Raw genomic sequence first — 15,860 nt, 5'->3', positions numbered from 1 at the left:
TGCTAATTGCACTCAAAGCGGAAACTGCCCAAAAGTATTTTAAGAATACTGTAAACTTGCTTTTCCTGCTTTTGTCACTGTTTCCATGGTGGTAATGTTGTCCAAACGAGTACTGAGCATTTTGCATATTTACAGAACATATAGAATTCTATTGTACCCCTTAGAAGGATACAATTTTTAGCAGTTTTGAGATTTAGAAAGACATGATCAAAAGTATCAATGTGGAGCCTTTCACATGCTTAAATAATCCTCGAAGGGCATGGGTTTTTTTTAATTGTCCTATTGAGTTTAATTTAGAGAAGCATGGGTAACTTCTATCTTTTTTGATTTGAAATCACATGGGAGTGAATCTTCAGCTTTATTTCCAGATATAAAGTTTGGCATTTGAACCATGTGATGGGTTACTGTTAACAATTGCCCTTTTGAGTCTGTGTTGGAAGTTCACTTGTGCCAAGAAGATACGCTTTAAATTGAACTCTCTCACTCTCAACTGCTTTATTAGTTTCTCAGCCAAGTAACAATTAGATTACAATCCTTTTATTGCATCTCAGCCAATACTGTCAGTGTTTGTATCACAGTAAATAGTGGGTTTGGAAATTATTGTACGAATATGCAAATTGCGTGCTTGTTTGGGCTGGGAAGTCATTTGATTTAGATAAACACCAGGAAGTAAACGTAGAAAAAAAAACTCGCTAGTTGGTTCCTCAATTTTATTTGTGCTGCAGGGAGTGGATACGGCAGCTGTAAATTTTCTCTGAACTGCTTTCTATTCAATGTGCAAAAACTTCGGTGTGTGTTTTAAACGTTCAGGAATCCACATGTAGAATATTTCCCTTGGATTGATAAAACCTCAGTACAACTAAAAGACCAATTCTATCCGATTCCCATTTGGTCACTGCGAGAGGTAAGTAATTTTCAGTCCCTGTGCTGCTTTTGAGTGAATGAAATAGACGTGGTGTGGAACTTTAATCTTTTTTGCAAGCTGTTCCGTGCTTTTATCTTAAGGAATTAATAGCTGTTTTAACATAGTACAAAAGCAGTTCGGAATGTGTTTACCAGCACACTACCAGAGGCAATAAAATCCCTTGGTATTTGACTTGGTGCTTGTTGATATGGATAAGTCGTCTTGGATACAAAAACCTTCAAGGTTACAAAGTGTTTCCCCTGCCAGTGACCAAATTATTTTTTAATTAATGGATTTTCCTTTAAAATGTGGATCACTATGTAAATATTTGCCAGCATGTAGCACTCGGAACTTTGAGGGAGAGAAAAGATACAGAAGCTAAAATTGGGCTTTCAGCAAGAAATGCGAAGCTTTATTGAACTAAAAGGGTTTGTGGAACTGCAAATTGAATTCCATTTTCTATGTTAAAGAATGAAGATGGGATCAATTTTCCAAATGTATACCTAGTTTTATCTAATTTAATGTAATTTATATCTTATGTTACAGTAAAGTGCATTGGGACATTTTGCCATGTTAACAATGCTATTTAAATGCAGAGTTACATGGGATTTCCTTTGGTAATGACCAGGTGCTGCATTTTTTGTAAATCAGTGGACTTCACTTCACGATGAAAATGCAACTGTGTAACTGTTGATTTTGCTTTTCCTATTTACTCTCTTCTAGGTTCATCTTTTGTTTCTTGTCCTATTATCATCTCCCTTTGCTTTGCACCATCATTCCTTTGGTCATTTAATCTTTCCTGCTTTTCACCCTAAAGACCTTCCTTTTTGTCCTTCCCTCTTTCCTCGCTTCTATACTTGCTTAAAACCTGTTACATCTCTAACTTTTTCCAGTTCTGGTAAAGGGTCATCAACCTGAAATATTAACTCTGTTCCTCTCTCAAATGCTGCCAGACCTGCTCAGAAGTTCTAGCATTTTCTATTTTTATTTTAGATTTCCAACATATGTACAATTTTGCTTTTTTATTACTTGTACATGGGATGTGGGCATTGTTGGCTGAGCTAGCATTTATTACCCAGCCCTAATTGCCCTTGAGAAGGTGGTGGTGAGCTGTCTTCTTGAACCGCTGCAATCCACTTAGTGTTGGTACACCCACGGTGCTATTAGAAAGGGAGTTCCAGAATTTTGACCCAGTGATGTTGAAAGAACGACGATATATTTCCAAGTAAGGATGGTATGTGCTTGGAGGGCAACTTGCAGGTGGTGGTGTTCTCACGCATCTGCTGCCCTTTTCCTTCTACATGGTAGAGATTGCAGGTTTGGAAGGTGCTGTTGAAGGAACCTTGCTGAGTTGCTGGAGGGCATCATGTAGATGGTACACACTGCTGGCACAGTGTGTTGGAGGTGGAGGGAGCGAATGTTTAAGGTGGCATATGGGGTGCTAATCCAGTGGGCTGTTTTGTCCTGGATGCTGTCAAACTTCTTGAGTGTTGTTGGAGCTACACTCGTCCAGGCAATTGGAGAGTATTACATCACTTTCCTGACTTGTGCCTTGTAGGTGGTGAACAGGCTTTGGGGAGTCAGGAGGTGAGTTATCATCCGCAGAATTTCCAGCCTCTGCCCTGCTCTAGCAGCCACAGCATTTATATGGATGGTCCATTCAGTTTCTGGTTAATAGTAATCCCCAGGATGTTATTAGTGGGGGATTCAGCAATGTGATGCCATTGAATGTTAAGGGGAGATGGTCAGATTCTATCTTGTTGGAGATGATCATTGCCTGGCATGAATGTTACTTGCCACTTATCAGCCCAAGCCTGAATATTGTCTAGGTCTTGCTGCATATGGACACGGATGGATGCAGTATCTGAGGAGTTGCGAGTGGTGCTGAACATTGTCCGCTGATGATTGCACATCCCCACTTCTGACCATATGATGGAGGGAAGGTCATTGATGAAGCAGCTGAAGCTGATTGGGTCCAGGACACTACCCTGAGGAAATCTTTCGGTGATGTCCCAGGACTGAAATAATTGACCTTCAACAAACATAACCATCTTCCTTTGTACTAAGTATGACTCCAACCAGTGGAGTGCTTTTCCCCCAATTCCAATTGCCTTCAATTTTGCTAGGTCTCCTTAATGCCACATTTGGCCAAATGTTTTCTATATAAATGCAAGTTGTTCCTCGTACAGATCAGGTTAATTAATCATGAAACACTTGCTCTGTGTTAACTTTCAAACATTTGAATTGCCCCTCTTAAAGCTGTTATCGGTGAGATTGTCCAAATGCAGTAACTTTAAAATTTGGGATTAAAGTGAAGGTAGCACACCATTTAGTTTTACTGTTATCTTAAATCAACATTTTCAACACTCCCATCTTGAACTAGCAACTGTGAAAATGCCCGCTTTCATTTAAATTTAAATTAGGGATTAAAGTGAAGGCAGGACACCATTTAGTTTTACTGTTATCTTAAAACAACATTTTCAATACTATGCTATCTTGAATGTTCATTTAAATTATTTTATTTCCCGAATTAACAGTAAACCATATTGATCTGTATCCTTGGTTGGGGAGGGATGAATATGTCAGCTCCAGATATGGCCATGGATGCCTTCAATGCTGTTCTTGGGTGGCACAGGAAGGAATCTCTTGACTAGCATTCCAACCCTTGATGGGCAGTTCGAGATTGGCAAATATTTTCTCAAGAGAAACATGTGAAAAGCTGTCAATTGAAGCTGGATTTTTGCATTGAATGTGTAAGGCTGCCTTTAAGATTTGAGACTGCTAAAATGTGAGGAGGCTGAAGAAAGCAAAATAGAGGTAGTCTGCTCAGAATTACAGATTATTTTGAATTGAAGTTAAGCAACAACAAAAACATCTCAATTTTTATTTGTTAAAATTGCTTAATATGACATTTCATTTGTGGGAAGTGTTTGAATAATGATTTAAAATCAATAGGAATAAACAATATTTTAGTCTTGATAGCAAAAGAATAAATTATTACATCCATGAAAAGCTGTTGCTATAACTAATAGTAATCTTTTGTTATGATATCACAGAACTGATCTCACAGTGGGTCTAATAAGTTTCTAACACTTGTATTCGGTCTTGACCCAAAGAAACTGTTAAATATTGGTGTGCATAACTATTTGGATGTCTTTGTGCATGAAACGAAAAGTTAACATGCAGGTAAAAGAGTGCGAGAGGAGGACCCATAGACAGGCAGCAGCAGCACCGAAGGGAGTTATCCAGTCCAGTCCAGTCTGCTGCTCCAGAGCAGACTGATCACGTTCTGAGAAAAATAAAAGTGTAATGTCACAGGAAAACAGGTAGTTGATTGGTGAGTATTTTTTCTTTCAAAACTCCGGTAACTTTAGTACTTGTAAGGTTTTATTAGTTGTAGTATTGTTTACTAATAGTAAAGCTTATTAGATTGGCTGGTGAGTATTTCCTATTTACCTGAACTAGGGAATTTCAAAAATGGGATAAGTAGAACATTTATTGAAATAATTAAAATATAAGCACAAGCAGGCTAGAGACAGTAATTAAAATGTAATTAAACACTATAAAGATGGTAGGGTGGGTGATATGTGACAGCAGCAGAATATGGGCGCTCCACCTGTGACATCCAAGGCAAACATGTTTACAGTAAGTGTCTGTGGTTGGGTGAACTGCTGAGGCCGAGCTGCAGACACTGTGACACATCAGGGAGGGGGAAAGTTACCTGGACACTTTGTTCCAGGAGGTAGTCACACCCCTTAGGATAGGGTTGTCTGATTTGGCTCAGGTACAGGACACTGTGACTGCAAGTGAGGCGTGTATGGGGATCTCGGCGTGGAGGAGCCTCAGCCTTTGCAATTGGTGAACAAGTTTGAGGTTCTTGCAGCTTGTATGGAGGAAAGTGGGGGCTACAAGGTGCATGAGCAAACTGATCATGGCATCATGATACAGGAAGCCATCCAAACTGAAGGGAGATCATAGGAATGTAGTGGTAGTAGGGGACATTATAGCCAGGGGGATTAACACAGTTCTGCACAATTGAGAGCGAGGGTCCAGAAGGCTGAGTTGCCTAGGACAGAGGTTCTGCTTGGAGAGTGTGAGCAGCTAGGGTCTAAATTAAAAAGCAGAATCTCAAAGGTCGTAATCTCGGGATTATTGCCTGAGCTGCAAGCATGTTGGCACGGTGTAAATAAGATTAGAGAGACAAATGTATGGCTCAAAGACTGATGTGGGAGAAGTGGGATTTCGATTCATGGGGCACTGACACCTGTACTGGGGAAAGTGGGAGCTGTACCATTGGAGTAGTCTTCACCTGAACTGTGCTGGGACCAGTGTTTTGGCAAGTTGTATCACTGGGGCGGTAGAGACGACTTTAAATTAAATAGTACGGGCTGGGGATCAAGTGAGCGAAGACATGACAAAGAGGGAACACAAAAGCAAGGTCGCAATAAGGGTAATGATAATCACTATGTGGCAGGAAGGGACAGAATGTACAAATGTGAGTCAGCTGATAAGGCTAGAGAGGTTGTTAAGATAATAAAAAGACAGAATTAAAGGCACTCTGAATGCACACATTCTCAACAAAGTAGATGAATTGACAGCACAGATAAAAGTAAATAGGTGTGGTCAATTGCCATTACAGAGATGTGGCTGCAGGGTGACCAAGGCTGGAAACTGAATGTCCAGGGGTATTCGACATATAGGAAGGATAGGCAAAAAGGGGTAGCTGTTAATAGACAATGAGAGCAGTACGTTAGTGAGAGAGGATCTTAGATTGAAAGATCAAGATGTAGAATCAGTTTGGGTAGAGCTAAGAAACAGAAAGGGGCAACAAACATTGGTAGGAGTCATTTATAGGCCACCAAACAGTATTAGTAATGTAGGGCATGGTATAAATCAAGAAATTAGAGGTGCATGTAACAAGGGTAATGCAGTAATCATAGGGGTTTTCAATCTTTATATAGATCGAATAAACCTAATTAGCACTAATGCTGTGGAGCTCAAAGTCCTGGACTTTGTACAAGATGGTTTTCTTGAACAGTATGTTGAGTAATTAACTAGAGAATGGGCTATTTTAGATTTAGTATTCATACTAAATGTATGGCTAATTAATCTTATGAAAAGGAGCCTTTAGGGAAGAGCGGACTATAAAATGATAGAATTTTACATTAAGTTTGAAAGTGATGTCGTTCAATCTGAAACTAGGGTCTTAACTTCATAGTTTCCTTTTAGATTTATCAGGGGTCAGTTAGCTGTGGTAGATTGGGAAACAACATTATAAGGTATGATAATAGCCAGACAATGACTAGCATTCAAAGAATTAACACAGTTTACAACAAATTTACATCCCTTTTAGGCACTAAAACCCAGCAGGAAAAGTGATTCAACCATCTCTAACAAGAGAACTTAGATTGTATTAGATCAAAGGAAAAGGCCTATAAAGTTGCCAGAAAAGCAGTAAACCAGAGGATTGGGAGCATTTTAGAATCCAGCAAAGGAGGACCAAGAAACTGAAGGAGGAAGAGAAAATAGAATATGCAAGTAAACAGACAAGAAACATAAAAATGGACTGTAAAAGCTTCTCTAGTTGCGTAAAATGGAAACGATTAGCAAAGACAAATGTAGGCCCATTACACAGATACAGAGGAATCTATAGTGGGGAAATAAGGAAACGGCAGACAAACTAAACAAATATTTTGTCTGTATTCATGGAGGAAGATACAAAAAACCTCCTAGAAATACTAAAGAACCAAGGAACCAGTGAGAATGCGGGAAAGAAATCAGAGTGAAAGTTAATAAATCCCCTGGATCTGATGATCTCTATCCCAGAATGTTGAAAGAGGTGGCTGGTTGCAAATGGTTAATGGACAGAAAACTGAGAGTATGAATAAACGGGTCATTCTCAGATTGGCAAGCTGTGATTAGTGGGGTACCACAAGGATCATTGTTTGGGTCCCAACTATTCACAATCTATATCAATGATTTGGATGTGGGGACAAAATGTAATATTTCTAAGTTTCCTGGTGACACAAAACTAGGTGAGAATGTGAGTTGTGAGGAGGTTGCAAAGAGCTCCAAGGGGATTTAGACAGACTTAGTGAGTGGGCAAGAACGTGGCAGATGGATCATAATGTGGAAAAAATGTGAAGTTATTGCCTTTGGTAGGAAAAACAGAAATGCGGAGTATTTCTTAGCTGGTAAGAGATTGGGAAGTGTTGCGTCTGTGAATCTTTAAAAGGTGTTTTCCCAAAGTCGCCCGTGAACAATGTCTTTGTATATATGTTTGTGCGCCTGCATGTGTGTACATTTTCTTACCCGTGGAGTGGGAAATTCAATTTAAAATAGCAGCAAAGCCTTTTTACTGAAAAGGAAAGGGTTAGTTTATCTCACTCTATTACTCTGGAAGTTACCTAAGAAAAAATAAAGTTACTAACACATAAACACAAAGATTAGTTACAGAAGAAGATAAAAACAATACTTGCAAAAATTGGATCAGTTTGGTGTGCTTGAAGTCGAGATGTTGCGTTCTCTGAAGTGAAGGTCTTGCGGTTACAGAATTGTCTCTGCAACTGCGATGGCTTTTCCGCTCGAATTTCTAGAGGTTGCTTTAATAGGTACCTTAGTAGATGGAATCGGATTTACAGGGAGGAGAGGTTCTGTTCTGCAGGCACGGCACTTTTAAATGCCTAGTTACTTTACAGTGGATCAGTAGCTGTTTTGGATGCCTTTCTTTATCTGTCCCTGGGTTGAAGTGTTTTCCAGGATCTGCATTTTTCCTACTCTTTTTGATGCTTTTTGCAGGTAAGGCAAAGTGGTCATCATTATCGTGTGACCTTTACAACAATGCCGAGTCACTTTCCAACCAAGTAATGTGATGGTAAAGTCACAGAATCCAAGGCCTGAATTTTTACGGGGACAGAGAGGGTCTCTGGCTTAGCCAAAATGGTATCAGAGCCCTGATTCTGGAAGTCCCAACCCGACAGCCACCATTTCCACGAATGGAGGGGGGAAACGGGGCAGGTTGTAGTTTGCACATTCATGGTTCATGGAGACTGCTGCACATATAAAAGTGCAGCTGCCTTCAAAAAGTCCAATTTTTGTTTGTGTGATGTCCAAAACATGACTTGTGGGCTTTACATTTCTCAGGAAAAGATCTAAACTTGCTGGAGTTCTTAGGAGAGGTAAGATGCCCTTTTGGAGAGGTAAGGGATCCTGTTGGATGGGCCCAGGGTCACTTTGGACAGGTCAAGTGCCCTTTGGGATTGTTAACAGTAGACATGGGATTGTGTAAAAGGTGGTAATCCCATTGGAGCTGTCAAAGCATCTAAATCTCCTGTCCTTTACGTTTTAAAAAGTTGACAGTTTTTTTTTTAAATCAGTACTTGCTATTCCACTCTCTGACATAAACTTGATGGTTATCCTTATAGGATTTGTGCTGCATGACTGATTTTAGGACCTATCATTATCACAGTAGAGTGCCCGACTGTTCACGTTTTGATTAAAAGCTCCAAATGGTTATAGCCTTTGTAGAGCTATGAATACAAATGTTTGTTTTTATAAGGGATTAAGTAATTTCAAGGTACTGAATGAGTTTTTATCAGTTTTTTAAAAAGTGAAGTCATCAATAGACACTTAGAAATTTATTTCATCTCGGCATGGCTCTTGAGGTCTGCTCATGGTGGATGCTTGGTGAGTTGGCATGGAGGGTGTAAGGGCAAAAGGTGAGTGGGGGGCATGGGTTACCATGAGTTGGCACTAGGTTGGCATGGGGCTATAAAGGGCCATGGGTGGGTAGAGGGGCATAGATTGACATGGAGAGTATGAGGGCCCATAGGGGTTGGGTGGGAGACATTAGGTGGCATGAGGTTAGCATGGATGGAGAATGGGGTGTGTGTAGGGATTGAGGGCTGTTTTTTGTTTTCTTTTGCTTGAAAATCCCAGAGCATCAAGGCCAGCCTTTTTTTACACAGCCTGCCTCTGCACCTGTCAGTCCCTGCCTCCTTTGGCTGCCTCCAAACTGTTTCTGGGGGCAGTGGACCCGACTCCTGTTAACACCCTGGCCCTTAGAAAGAAAGCTAGAACATCCAGGGCACTTTCTCCCAAGTCGTCAATTTTTCCAACTCTGGAGCAAAAATCCAGGCCCAAACGTCAGTTTGAGAAACTGAAGATGATGAAAAGGCAATAGTAGATATCTCAGATGAAAAGCCTCTAATACAGTCAGTCAAGTTTAGAGGCACTTTGGCAGTGCTAATATGCCAATGTTTACATGTCAGCAATGTACAAAAAGCTTGATAATCTTTAACCAATTTGTATTTTGAATTTCCCCTAAAACAAAATGTGGCACTTACAGTGAAATTTTTAAGTCTGTATACTTCAAATGTTAGCTTGGCTCCACGGTCATCTCTGACTCTGAAAATTGTAGGTTCGTGTGTAATACTGAAAATGTGATACATTGTCAGATATGGTGTATTTTGGAAGAGATGCTAAAGAAGTGCTCATGTACCTGATAAAATATCCCATCTTACTTGCAAAGGGACATCTTCTGCTATCCTGCCAGTAGCCATTCTTCCAACATGCAGCACCACATAACAGGTTATCTTGCCTTCATCGCATTGTTATTTGTGGGATCTTGTGCTGTACAAATTGGCTGTTTTCCTACAAACAATTCATAATATCATAGGATGATGCAGCTCAGAAGGTGGTCACTTGGCCCATTGCATCTCTGCTGGATCTTCGGTAGAGCCAGCCAGCTAATCCCTGCCTTCTGCCTCTCAAAATCCTTCCTAAAGTATGGCGCCTGAATTGAACACAATACTCTAGTTCAAGCTTAACCCGTTTTTTAATAGAGGTTGAATATCACTTCCTTGCTTCTGTATCCAATGCCTCTATTAATATAACGAAGGATCTTATACTTATCCTGCCACATTCGAGAATTATCTGCATATAACCCCAGGTCTTTTTATTCCTGCACCTTGTTTAGAATTGAGCCTTTAGTTTTTATGGCCTTTCCTCATAATTCCTACCCAAATCCATCATATCACAACTTCTATCAAGTTCAATCTGCCATGTTTCTGACCATTTCACCAATCTATCTATGCACTTGGAGGTCTATTACTATCCTCATTGTTTACTCAGTTTTTTTGTCATCTGCAATCTTTGAAATTGTCCTGTAAACCCAAGTCCAGATAAATAATATACATCAAAAAGAGGAGTGATTGTGGGGAATAGCACTGTATATATACTTCTCTCCAATTTGGAAAACAACCATTCATCACTACTCTCCGCTTTCTATCCCTAAACCAAATTTGTACCCATTGTGCTGCTGTTCCTTTACTCCAAAGGGCTCTAATTGTGTGAACAAGTTTATTACGTGATACTCTATCAATTGCCTTTTGAAAGTTCATATACACAACATCAAGCAGTGTTCCCTCATCAACACTGTCTGTGACTTCATCATACAACATCATGTTACTCAGACAGAACTTACGGGGAGAAGGCGGGAGAATGGGGTTGAGAAACTTATCAGCCATGATTGAATGGCGGAGCAGACTCGATGGGCCAAATGGCCTAATTTCTGCTCCTATGTCTTATTATGGTCTTAACTTGCCTTTAACAAATCTATGCTGACATTCCTAACCCATACGTTTTCAAGTTTCAGTTTTGTCCAGGACTATTATCAATAAAAGTTTCTCCAATGCCTGTAATTGCCAAGTTTACTCCTCCCTATTTTTTTGTAACATTTGCATTGCTCCAGTCCACTGGCACTACCCCCATATCTAAAGCGGAAGTTCTGACCACTACTTTCTAATCCTCAATTTCCACCCTTGTCCCTGTAACCTAGAATGTAGGATGACTTTTCTACTGCAAGCACCGACAGCCTTTGAATTACAACCTATTTGCCGTGGGAGGAAAGTCTGTGACAGGCTGGAAGGCTTGTTTTCAGTCAATTTATTTCTCCATTCTCGCTCTGACCTCTGCCCTCAGCTTCCTGCACTATTCCAATGAAAAACAACCTAAGTTTGAGGAACAGCACTTCATCTTTTGATTAGGCACTTTACAGCCTTCTGAACTCAACATTGATTCAATGGTTTCTGTTAACAAGCACTTCAATTCTATGGGCATGTTTTTGTCAATAAAGCTTTTCCCATTTATGCCTTCTCATAACATATTTTCTTTACTGGTTACATTACCATCCCCTTTTGCCTTGCACCATCATCCATTGTATTATTTAATCTTTCCTGTCTTTCACTTTTCAAATTCCTTTCTTCATGTTCACCCCCTGCCTTTCTTTGTCACTGTACTTGCTTAAAACCTTGTAACCACCTCTAGCTGTTTCAAGTTCTGATGAAAGGTGATCAACTTGAGGCATTGACCAGAAATTGATACTCACCGCGCACCCCCCCACCATTCCCACATCTCCCCGGGGCAAGTTGGGTTGGCAGGCAGGGGGATGATATAAAATTGGGCACCAGGGCAGCAGTACCGTGCTGACTGTCTATCTCCCCGCCCCCCCCACCTCCCAAAACGGGTATTTTACCTGTGGAGACATCGGGTGGACTGCTTACCCATGTGCCAATTGAAGCACTTAAGAGGCCACTTAAGGGACACCTCATGCTAGTATCTTACCCAAGATGGCGGAGGCTGTCGCCAAGTGTCCAGGCTGCCCAGTGTTGTGGCTAGGCTGGCAGGGGGAGGGGGTGCCTTCTGGTTGGGCATACTGTGCACATTGGAACCCTCCTCCCCCACACTGTTGATCTTGGTCTCCCACCACTCATTGGGGCCTACCAGCTTGGCCCAGGAGAAACCCTGAACTTGCCTGTAATTCTGGGGTGGTGGGGGAGGGGAGGGGGGGCAGGCACCCCATAAAATTCAGTCCGTTAATTCTGTTTCACACACTCAGATGCTGTCTAACTTGTTGAGTATTTCCAACAGTTTCTGTTTTTATTTCCGATTTCCAGCATCTATAGTCTTTTGCTTCTCCATCTTAATCTTTAGTTATTTCTAAAACTCATTTGCTTTGTCTTATTTAACATTGTCTTTGTTACACAATGATACAGATGTTTTCCAAACTTGTAGGTTGTTTGAGTACGTCTGTCAATTGATATCTTGCTGTGCAAAATTTTGTGTTGCCAGTTAGTGCCTACTATTGGGCGAAACTGATTGGGAGAAAGGATTGAGAATGAGACGGTACAGATTTAAAGTAATTTTCAAAATAAGCGAAAACAATATGAGGAAGAACTTTTTCATACAGCGAGTGGTTGGAATGCTTGGCCTGAGTGTGTGGTGGAGGCAGGATCAATCAAGGCAATCAAAAAGGAATTAGATGGTTATTTGAATAGGAAAAATGTTCAGGGTTACAGGGAGAAGACAGCAGAATGGCAGTAAGCCAATTGTTCATTTGGAGAGCCAGTGCAGACACAATGGGCCAAATGGCCTCCTGCACTACGACTATTTTGTGAGTGTGTTTAAAACTACCCAAGCGTATTTTGCACAGGATCTATCATAGCCAGGTGAGAGTGTTCAACATCTGCCTGTGCTGGATTCCGTAGAGAAAGAGATTAGTTTTGCTTGGAAATAGACTTTCTTATTTGAGACTTAACTTTGGATTTCTGCAGGGATCATCATAGATGAGAACAACTGGACTAAGCTGATCTGTTGGTTTGCTTAACCGAAAGAAGGATCTCTATTTTAGGTGGGACCCAATGAGAGATCCCTGTGATGTGAGAACGCTTCGTTTCCGCTTAGACTTTCATTTCTCCATTTTAGCGCTATTTAAAGATCGAATGCTCTGTACACTGCTTCTCTGGAGATTAAATTGTATCATCTATTTGGCATCCTTTTAATTTGCTTGATAAAACAAATGGCCTGTTCACTTGGATTTGAATTTTCTTAACAGTAGATCAACACTGTATATTTAAATTGTATTACATTTCTGCTTTTCTAATATGATTCATTGTTTATATTGAATCACTAGTGGCTCTTTTTCTAAAAATTCTCCTTTTTCCCTTTTTTTAAAAGAAAAAAGGCTTTCTTTCAGTGCCATACAGGTGGTTTTGGCTGAGGAGGTAGGAGGCAAGCTGCTCTCATGACTTTGAGGCGGGTCGTGGTGTCTGCTCTTTCACCCACCTCCCCCATGTGGCTCTGCTAAATAATGTGAAAGACCAACAAGGATCTAATTGACCACTTCTCTTTTTGTGTTTCTTCTTGTCATGCAAGGAGCTGTAATAGCTTCCTATCACTCTGGGAAAAGCACCCCTTAATAGCTGAGTGGTTTGTCAGTTTCCCAACTGATCCAGTTCAGCAAGTGCGTTTTCATTTTTAAATAAACACACACAGGCCAGGAATTTCCTCAGAGCTACTCCTCCTTCATCATGGTACTTTTATTGACTAATTTATGGCAGTAGAGTAGAAATAGTTCTGAGCCATACAGTCCTGATAAAATTTGGATGAAGAAAGCCCTTCAGACCATTTGATCTCTATTCTACCAATACCAATCTTCCTGCCTTCCTATTGTAGTATTCAGCTCTTTCTTAAATAGGTCGCAAGTCTGGTCAAAACCATAAGTTATACTTGTTGATGTTTATCCTCTATTAACTCTTTACACCCCCTTGTCCTCATCCTGTTTTGATTAACTATACTTTTACTTTTTATATGTTAGAGAAAAGCGAGTTGCTCAGGGATGGAGATAATGCAGAGTTATTAAACAAATATTTTGTATTGTTCCTTTTAGAGATGGTGGAAGAAAGAATGTAGATATACTTCAGGAGAATATAGAATCTTTGTTAGCAATACCATCAAAACATTTTTTAAAAACTGTCTTAAAACAAAGCAGCACACACCTTGGGGTGTTAGAACAAAATTAGAGAGATGGGAGAGGCTCTGGCCACAATTTTCAATTTGCCATAAATATGCAAATTACGCAGTGGGAGGAGAACAGCCATTTTAAGTCAAATGCTCTAGGAGAGAGAAGAATAAACAGACTAACTACAAACCAGTTAATGTAATATCAGTTATAGGCCAACTCTGAAGGAGCAATTTTTAAGCTGAACTACAAAAATCGAATTAGAAAACTGCTATGATCCCACCATTCATTATTTTAACTGCTGAACAGGGAAATGTCCAAATTGGCTAGGGTCCTTCTTTACGTATGCATGTTGGATCCTGTTTATGTCATCAAGACTCCGCAACAATTTGAATTGTGGCCTTGGTGAGGAAACCATTGACCTTTCCTTCAAGGTGCAGATTTTGGGAAGATGGTCTAGACCACAAGAGCACCAAGTAGGTACATTTGTTTTTCTTTTAATTTTTTGTCCTTGTGGGGTCTGGAGGATCACTGCTCCACTTCTGGACCACAAAGGGAAAACTTAGTCTTTTGCTGCCCCATCTTCCCAAATGTGAGATTTCCATGATTTAGACCAGGAAAACAATCCAGCCACCTACCTGTCAGTGGGTGGCTTCAGTACCATATGGTTTTTTAGATGCTTTCCACCCATTACTGGATGGAAGCCAGCTGATGGGATTTAAATGAAGCCAGGGAGTTAAAATAGCCCAGGCCACATCTCTGGAGCAGTGGATGAATTCCCAACTTTTCTTGCTATGCACCTACATAAGAGTTAAAATCCAGAGCCTTGGGGGGGATGAATTTTACACATTCCTCCCTGCCGCCAGCAAATTTGCAGAGTGGGAGTGGGGGGGAAGTGGGGGCAAGTAAAATAAAACGGGTGGCTAGCACCTCATCTTCCCACCCAGACCTGAGCTGTCCCCCATATTATGATGGGCGGGTAATATGTCAGCCCACCTGCCCTTAGGCTTACTGAGGCCCTTAAGTTGCCAATTAAAGGTTACTTAGGGGTTTTGTTTCATTGCTGCTGTCATCACATGGTGAGTGGGAGAAGGCAGAAGGAAAGTGACCAGCCTGCTACTTTAGCAACTCTGGGTAAAAGCTAGGAACCTTCTCTGGGGTTTCTGCTGTGCCAGTCGGGGGGGCATTCTGCCCTGGGGACACAGCCTCCAGAACTGGAAAGTCTCTTTCCACCCCCACCCCCTTGCTAGGGGCCTCAAAACCTCCCTGACCAAAAACCCTGCAATTAACTTGAAGTCCAGCATCCATGATCATCTTCTAGAGACTCCCTTGCAGTCCCAACACTGCCGCTACTGCATTCTGGTGCTGCTGGGACTAAACTACCAACCAGATTGGCTGGCAGCTCTCGAAGGCAGGACTTACTATCCCTGAAGGGCGGAAGCCCCACTCTCACCTTGTTAAGGCTGTCCCCCGTGTATTGTTGTTGTGGGGCAGCCTTTTTTAAAGTTGTCAAGCTGCTGAATGGAGCCCACCCTGGAAAACTCACCCCTTACAATCCATAATTTGAATGGCCTTGCTATTTGTTGGCAAGATAGGTAGTATGAATGAAAAGTTTGTGTGCTGAGGCCTGGAAAGATTTTGACTCCTGAACATTGTTTGCATATTTAGGCTCCTGCTCCCACCCAAACCTGGCAGGGATCACTGCCTGGCCAGTGGGCTGGAACTAAAATTCGGACAGCAGAAGGCCATGGCCTGACTACTGTAGGAAATGTCCCTACCGGATGGGAAATGGTTGGGCGAAGGAAGGACATCCAGAGGCGATCACAATCTGAGGGAAGTGTTGCCAGGGTGAAGGTGGCCCAAGGTTTGTGGGGCCCAAAGGCACACTGCTGCTCTTCCTGGCCTATAAGGAAACTCAAACAGACTTAAAATGTACAATGCTGGGCCTGTTCCAGCACTTGACCCAGAAGTGCAGAAGCCACCACTGGTCCTTGCTCAGGCCTCAGATTAAAACAGCAGATTAGGACTTCATGACATTACCGAAACCCAACCTGCATATTTAAAGAGATGCCCATTGACTTGAGGTGACAGTCTTTGCCATCTGGAAAGTAGCGAGTAACTCTTTCGTTTCATTTTAACAGGTTTCTGCTTTTCATA

At 41.3% G+C, this 15,860-nt stretch overlaps 1 protein-coding gene across 3 annotated transcripts in view; it reads left to right on the top strand.

Annotated features, from left to right (window-relative positions):
* Positions 1–495: 495 nt before the first annotated feature.
* Positions 496–15,860, top strand: part of lyn (LYN proto-oncogene, Src family tyrosine kinase) — a 104,617-nt gene continuing 89,252 nt past the window's right edge. For 2 of the 3 annotated variants that reach the window (XM_078540492.1, XM_078540491.1), the window contains exon 1: positions 496–904. The gene's annotated coding sequence lies outside the window, so the exon portion shown is untranslated. The remainder of the gene's footprint in view (positions 905–15,860) is intronic. The other variant, XM_078540490.1, reaches the window with a different exon arrangement.

Source organism: Cetorhinus maximus, chromosome 4 (genome assembly GCF_964194155.1).
Source record: "Cetorhinus maximus chromosome 4, sCetMax3.hap1.1, whole genome shotgun sequence".
In the NCBI taxonomy this organism is placed as follows: Eukaryota; Metazoa; Chordata; class Chondrichthyes; order Lamniformes; family Cetorhinidae; genus Cetorhinus; species Cetorhinus maximus.
The sequence above is the reverse complement of the archived record's forward strand: the minus strand, read 5'-3'. Positions and strand labels throughout refer to the sequence as shown.